This window comes from Marmota marmota, unplaced genomic scaffold (assembly GCF_001458135.2).
Source record: "Marmota marmota marmota unplaced genomic scaffold, marMar, whole genome shotgun sequence".
NCBI classification, from domain to species: Eukaryota; Metazoa; Chordata; class Mammalia; order Rodentia; family Sciuridae; genus Marmota; species Marmota marmota.
In genome coordinates, this window is record NW_026000225.1 from 265142 (window position 1) to 272583 (window position 7442).

Below are 7442 nucleotides of genomic sequence, written 5' to 3' on the forward strand. Positions count from 1 at the left end.
GTGCTGTACTTGGCCACGTGTGACTCCATGGAACACGGACTATCCTCAGAGGTCATCGGTGGGGTCAGCACATGCAAATAGACTGTCCATTTGGAAATGTCCTATTATGGCAATCCCTGTCATATTCAAGTTCTGGATGGGACAGAGATCTTATGCAGACAGAAGCAAGGTGACAGTTACCTTGTTGGTCATTGTTGTCAAGTCCTACCTTCATTTAAAATACAAAACAAGCCTAGTTCTTTACCATTTCTCCATTCATATTCAATGATTAAAGAGGATGTTGGCCAGATAGTTAAAAATTCTCATATGAAAAACAACAAATCTACACACTGCTCAATCCTCTATACCCATAAAATAAATTTGAGATTAAGGATTGCAATACAGAGTATGAAGCCCACAGAAGTCTTCTCCTCACAGCGACCTTCCATTCTGTGTGACCTGCCTGGGTATGTATGAAACCCAGTTGCTCCTTATGACATATTTTCAACATCTGAGTGTTAATTGTAGGGTGACAAAAATACTGACCTTTATAGGGCACGATGATCATGTGGGTTAATACATGTCAGCCATTTAGATCAGTGTCTATGCAGAATAAACTTGGTGTGACTGGTTGCAGCGGTTGTCATTGTGATTATGAGTGGTGAGGGGCTGTTAGATACACTGTTGAACAGCAGAGAAGGGAAGCTCATTTACTTGAATTCAAGACATAAAGTCATCGAAGAGTGAACTTCTGGCCTCTCCAGGTCCCCTTGAAAAAGAGTTATTATCTAAGAACTTCAGAGGAAGGCCTTGGGAAAATTAGAAGATGTCTATAGTATTGCATTCTGATCTTTTTAGAAAAAAAAAAAAGACTTTTTCTAACACTATTTGGTGGAGGGCTTGCCTAGCATGCGTGAGACCCTGGCATCATCTCCAGGATCACAAATAAAGGAGAAAAAAAGAAGAGGGAAAAAAGGAAAGGAGGAGGGAGAGGTTCAAGGGGAAGTTTAACCCTCTAACTTCCAACCTTCTCTTTCTGTAACCCTTTTCCCAAATAGTTGACATTATCAAAAAATTTTCCAAGGATAGATGTCTGTTTCTTTTTCATGTTTTAAAACATCCAGGGATAGAATGATGCCTCCATACTGACATTAATGACTCAGGTTACTCTCTGCCTTTCCTGGTATCTTCGGGATATTTCTTGTACCTCATGGTTTAGGAAGGCTACTGAAGCTACAGCATTTACATCTGCTTTCCAGGTCAGGAGAAAAACAGGAAAAAAAAAAAAAAACATTGTTGTCTATTTTGAAGAGACTTCAAGCAAAAAGGGGGAGGGTGTGAACAGATATTGAGGTAGGCAACAAAACCTATTTATATTACATCTTTCTCATATACTCTGATTTTCTCAGTGCTCCTCATTTTCTCAACACTTTGTTTCAGAAAAGAATCTAAAAACTCACCCCACTGTATAATAGATTGATAATGGATAAAAATATTAACACTACCTAATTGATTTTCACTTTTTTTTGAACAGGTGATTGAACTCAGGGGCACTTAACCATTGAGCCACATTCCCAGCCTTATTTGTTTTTTTATTTTGAGACAGGGTCTCCCTAAGTTGTGGGTTTGCATTTTAATAGGACTAAAAACTAGTATTTTTTTTTTAAACTTCACCACTAAAATTTCAAGAGAAAGGAAAGGGAAAGAAGCAGGGTGGCAGTTTGAATAGGGTCAGAGCTGCAATCATAGCCTATGTACAGTAGACACCTTTCCCTTCAGCCAGTCAGTTTGCACTAAAAGTTGTAATATTATCTCCAACTTTCAGATCCACTGATGTGGAACACATCATCCTGTGTAAAATTACTGCTCTTAGCATGGAGGAAATTCTGCCTCCTCTCACAGAGTCAGGAGTAAATTCTTTGAAGGATCCCTGTCCCCAGTTTCCAGTAGTGTTTCTCAGTTTCAAAATGTGTCAGAACTTTGTGGAAAGCTTGCTAGAGCTGAGATTGCTGTGACCACTCATAGAAGTTCTGATTAAGTGGGTTTTGAGTTCAACCTGAAGACTGGCTTTTCTTTTTCTTTTCCCCCATAGCTTTATTGAGGTAAAATTAAGTGCACATATTTGAAGTATGCAACTTGATCAGTTTTGACATGTATGTATCCAATACAATCAATTTAAAAAGCATTTCCATTATTTTTAATTTGAAATTACACAGACCATTTCCTGCATGATTTATTATATAAGAAATCACTCATCTTAAGATATATAGAACCCCACCCACATGTGTCAACTATTTCAGAATTCAGTGGCACACTTACAAATACTTCAGAGGTCAAGGAAGAAAGCGGAAGAAATGTAAATAAAAAGTGCTTTGAACTAAACCATAGTAAAAGCTAGAAGTATCAGGACCTCTGGAATGAAACAGTATTCAGGTGAACATTTATAACTTAGAGTACTTGTATCAGAAAGAAGCTAGAATAACAAATTATTTCCAAATTATTTGTAGGAAGGAAAAAAAGAGTAGGAACAGAAATATATGAAATAGAGAAGAAATAATACAGCTAAAACAGTCTAATCAAGAAAAAAACAAGAACACAAAAATTAATATTAATGGAAAGGGAGCTATCAAAATAAACTTAGAGATGCTAAAAGTATATTAAGGTAATATTACATGCATGCCAACGTTTTTGATAGCTTACATAACATGGTCTATGTTACAGAAGGATCTGTGTGCTGCTGAAAAGAAAGTGTATTCTGTCATTAATGCATAAAATATTCCATATATGTCTGTTAAGTGTAAATTATCAATTGTGTTTTTTACTTCTATAGCTTCTTTATTTAGTTTTTGTTTGGAGGATCTATCTTGTGGTGACAGAGACATGTTACAGTTACCCAGCATTATGATGTTGTGGGAAGACTGGCTTTTCTAACAAGTTCCCAGGTGATGTCATTACAAGCTAAAGTTTGAGAACCACTGGTTTATGGTGTTTCTCTCTCTTCCTTGTTAGCAAGAGCACTATGAGCCCTTACCTACAATCCATCTCACACTTCATGAAAGTGTTCTGCTTTCTGAAGGGAGAAAGCTTAGGTTCTGTGTGTCTTGATGACCCCCACATTTCTCTTTACACCAAAATATCCAGAATAATGTTTGCATATATTAAAAAGAGAAACACTTTATTTTGATCATTCTCTTGCACCATTAAGTTTCAACACTAGGACTCAAACATACAGAACAAATGTACATTTAAGGGGAAAAAGCAATATTATTGTTAAATGAAGGGCATAGTAAAAATTCAAGACATCTTGGGCCCAAAGACTCAGGAAATAGATGGTTTCTCTTAAAATGGAAACATCCCCAATCAACTGCTAACTGCGGTTTTATTAGGTACTGGGACTTATATTAAAGCTACTTTGGTGTGTTTATTAAACAATGCCAAAATTAATGGATAAAATATTCCTTCAAAAGTTAGTGAGAAGAGGCTGAGCAGAAAATGTTAGTACAAATGGGGATCTTCTGCAAAAAAGATATCAGTTGTCTGACTAGGTTTTTGTATTACTGCTTTCCTCTTCCCCATCTCTCTCTGCCTCATCTCAGTAAGTCCCCGTTCCTTCATCTGTAAAATGATCATACTGGACTGGGCAATCTCTCTCTCATTTCCTAATGTTCTCTGGTTTACTAATGAGTGCACCAAGGGTAGTCATGGGTAGAGTCCGCAGGAGTTTGGTTCCATTTGTAATATCAGCTAGATATCTAAGCGCTTGTCAGTTTGCCATTGAGGCTGGGCCCTGCCTGTTTGCATTAAACACAGGCAGTGTTTATGACAAATAGAATGACAAATCACAGAAAAAATTCATCATGACCAACAAAGAAATTCACCCAAGAATCACATGCCCTTAAATGGAATCCCCAGCCTGTGACCACCAGCTTCCCTGAACAAACCCTCACTCAAACATGGTCTCCTGCCTTTGCCAAGCAATATCACTGAACCCTTGAAGGGGCTCTCGCCATGTGCAGGTGGGTTCTAGTAATTCATCCTAACTTAAGAAAATTGACTAAGTCATTCTAGACCATGTAGAGACCCCCTGGAATGCCCTCAGGACTTGCCACTCTGTCTTTCCCTGATGAGCTTCTACAAATCCCTGGAGACTCAACTGAGGCACCAGCTCTGGGAAACTCTTCCTCCCCCTACTAACTCCACTGTCCCCACCTGTTGTTGCCTAGCACCTTGTGTTTGCCCCTATTGCTGCATTTATCTCAAAACTACCTGTTTATATAGCTACTTCCTCCACTTAGCGATAAATTCCACCAAGTCACCTCAGGATTTCTGATGCTTTGCATGAGTCGTACTTAATATTTGGAGAATGAAGGAAAGCATGAGTAAGCTCAGAGGGTGGAGAGAGCCCGTCTGAGGTCCTGTCTGCAGTGTAAACACTGTTCAAACTTCTCTTAGGGGAAAAAGAATCTCTAGAGAATCTCCAGCCGGGGGCAAATGACTTTGTGACTCTTTCCCTCAACACAGTTTTATACCAATAACATCATATTTAAATTCACAGCAAGCAAAACTTTGAACACGGAGACCTGAAACACAAGCATCAGGAATGGCTGAGATAAAAGAGTTCAGGATATATAATGATCAAAGCAGATGTATGTGATTGAGGAAATACTTTCATACAGGTTATTTCACCTAATTTTTTACCCAAACCTGGTAAGACAAGTACTATTCTTATTTCAGTTTAGCTGGTGAAGAAATGCAGCCCAGAGGAGGTAGATGGTCTGCCTAACCTCTAACAGCACAGGATGTGACAGGACCAGAAATCAGGACAGATTGCTTGGCCTCACATGCAGTGGTCTCTCTGTTGTTCTGGACACAATTGTCATAGGAGAAGGAATTTCGAACAGTGGATGTTGTTGTCTGGTGGGGAGAGAGAGGAAGCATATTGCAGGCCAGTCTGTTGGGATCCCTCCAAAGTGGTTTCATGGGTGTCTCAGTCTGCACCCCCAGCTTGTGGGAGCTTCTACTGCTGTCCCTGTGTTTCATCTTAGCTTCTGTGCCACTCTGGGAGCAGAAACCTAGAGACACAGGAAACCAAAATGACAGTTCTAATTGGTAAATCCGCACTAATGACTTAGGACAGAGATTTCCCCTACAGTGAATCACCCTCCAAGGACCAGTGAGTCACGCCATTTAACTCTACTCTTTAATTCATATTTCATAAACAGTTCCATTTGCTTCAGAAGTCTTTAATTTGAAAGCCAGAGGCCATGGTAACAGCAATTGTAAGAAGTTCCCCCACAGAAGAGAAAGAAGAGTGCAAAATGAAAGCAGATGTCCTTTCTCGTTCTCAGTAAAAATCCCTATTAATGTCATATCATCTTTTCCATCCCACTCTCCCTGTCACCCCCACTGTCACTTCCCAGAGAGGGAATTTCACAAAGGGCATTTGCAATGGATCCTCTTCTCTGTTCTATTAGTCCAAAAATAGGGATTACCCTAAACCTTTATGGAACAAAGATAGAGCAGCTCCACAGGTGGAAAGCGAATGATCCTTTCTAGCTCTTCACAGGACTTCCCTAGGTGGAGAAAGCAGGATGAGATTTGGGCTGTTGCTTCTTCTGGGCCCATTTCAGAGACCCTAATGATATCACTGGGCTCTATACCTGAATTGTGCCTCTGTACTAAGAGGAAGAGAGGGTTCAAGTTAATGTTCAAGGTACAGAGGAATAGATCCTAGTCTGAAATTCTCAGCAGCACTGAAAGAGATGCCTGGTGTGGGTGCTGCTTACACCTGTGTGGCTGAGGCTATGCCAGCACATACAAGCCTTTAGAGCTACTGCGGTGAGATATTGTGGTAGCTTTCAAAACAATCAAGGCTAGATTTTATGATTTCCACACCGACTACAAATGCCTGATACAACAGCATTCATCTCTAGAGCATTAAATGATAATTTTTGAAGTGCTTTTGATATTCCAGATACCAGATAAACAACACACATCTGTATTTACATATATAGGTATTTTGTGCCTATATAACACATGGTCTCAAGACATGTCATCCATCCATAAAATCAGATAAACAGTAAGACTAATGCCCTAACTGTGAAAGGACACCATTCCAAACACAAGAGCTATGCTATGTCTTATCTGCTGTCTATAGTAGACCATAAGCCTCAGGCATAAAATGATAATGACATTAACACTTTTTTCCCCCATCAAGTAAAAACAAAACAAACCCACCTCAAAACATCATTCACTCCACAAGCATAAAGTATCTAATACGACTTGTTATATGAGCTACTTTATGATTTATTCATTTGCTATTCCACTCAGCTACAAGCTATTCCAGGGTCCAAGTTCTTCAGTTTCTTAATCTTGAGCAGAAGGGAAGGTGGGCCTCTCCCAATCTGTTTCTCTTCTCTTCCTGAAAAATGGGACTTCTTACTCCATGTAAGTAAACCCTAAGGGAAGCTGTTAAGTCCAGAGACATCCCAGTGTGGTCACAGCACAATTCAGACCTCCTGTTTTCCCCTCATTTGACCTTTTGTGTAACTATCTTAATTTGGTATCTGTATGTCAAAGTTGTTCCTTGTGTGGTCTCCTCCCACACACCTATTCTGACAAGAGACTGAAATAGTGACTTTTCCCATAGTGACCCCTCCTTCCATGTTTCTTTATATGCAGCCCCTTCTTGGAACATTCTAATGCTTTTATACCCAACTCCTAGTTCTCCACATGCCTGGTTGGGTCTTAGTTGCAAGGGTACCCTCACCCACCCTTCAACACTTCAGGATCAATGGGAAACTTATTTTTTTCCCATTGTATGTATTACCAGTGGGGCCAATCTACTTCTGCCAATGAACACAAGCACATGACTTGGTCATGCTGGAGCCACCGTGAGCATTACAGGAGCAGGCAGGGGACCCACACAGGGTCATTCATATACTTCTCTGATTTTGCACATCTGAATAGCAAATGGGGGCTTGAAGCTGATTGTAAAAAGAATGTGTCTGAGAACAGAGCTGAGAAACAGAGAAGCCGAGTCAAGAGTATGACAGAGGGCAAGCAGGGAGAGGTGGGGTAGAGAGAAGAGAGCTTAGATGATGTTTTTCAAATTGCTGATTTAAGCCTGCTCTGCCCTTGGATTTACTAGTTATTTAAGCCAATAAGTTATATATTTAAAACAAATAGCCCGAACATAATGAACGCTATCCACATTTGTCCTCACTGTGTACCTGTTCTGGAGTCTGTACATTTCTTCCTTGTTTTACTCTGTCAGATGTGACCTCAAAGGTATTAAGTCTTTCATGCTTATAGTTTCCTGGATTTTATAATCCCCCTGAGGCAAAATAGGTTTCTCATGCTAATCACACCCCTGACTCTTTTTGCTTGATAAATAATTTCAGGAGTCTCTCTCCTGATCCTCTAGCTATTCCATTCTCTTCAAGTCCCCACCCCACCCCACC

The 7442-nt window shown here is 39.9% G+C and overlaps 1 long non-coding RNA gene across 1 annotated transcript; it reads right to left on the bottom strand.

Moving 5' to 3' along the window:
- Window positions 1-3133: 3133 nt before the first annotated feature.
- Window positions 3134-7423, bottom strand: LOC125613261. The gene is made up of 2 exons (XR_007343766.1): window positions 6217-7423; window positions 3134-5051 (listed from the first exon to the last, which is right to left on the bottom strand). It is a non-coding gene; the product is annotated as an uncharacterized LOC125613261 (long non-coding RNA).
- Between the last annotated feature and the right edge of the window lie 19 nt (window positions 7424-7442).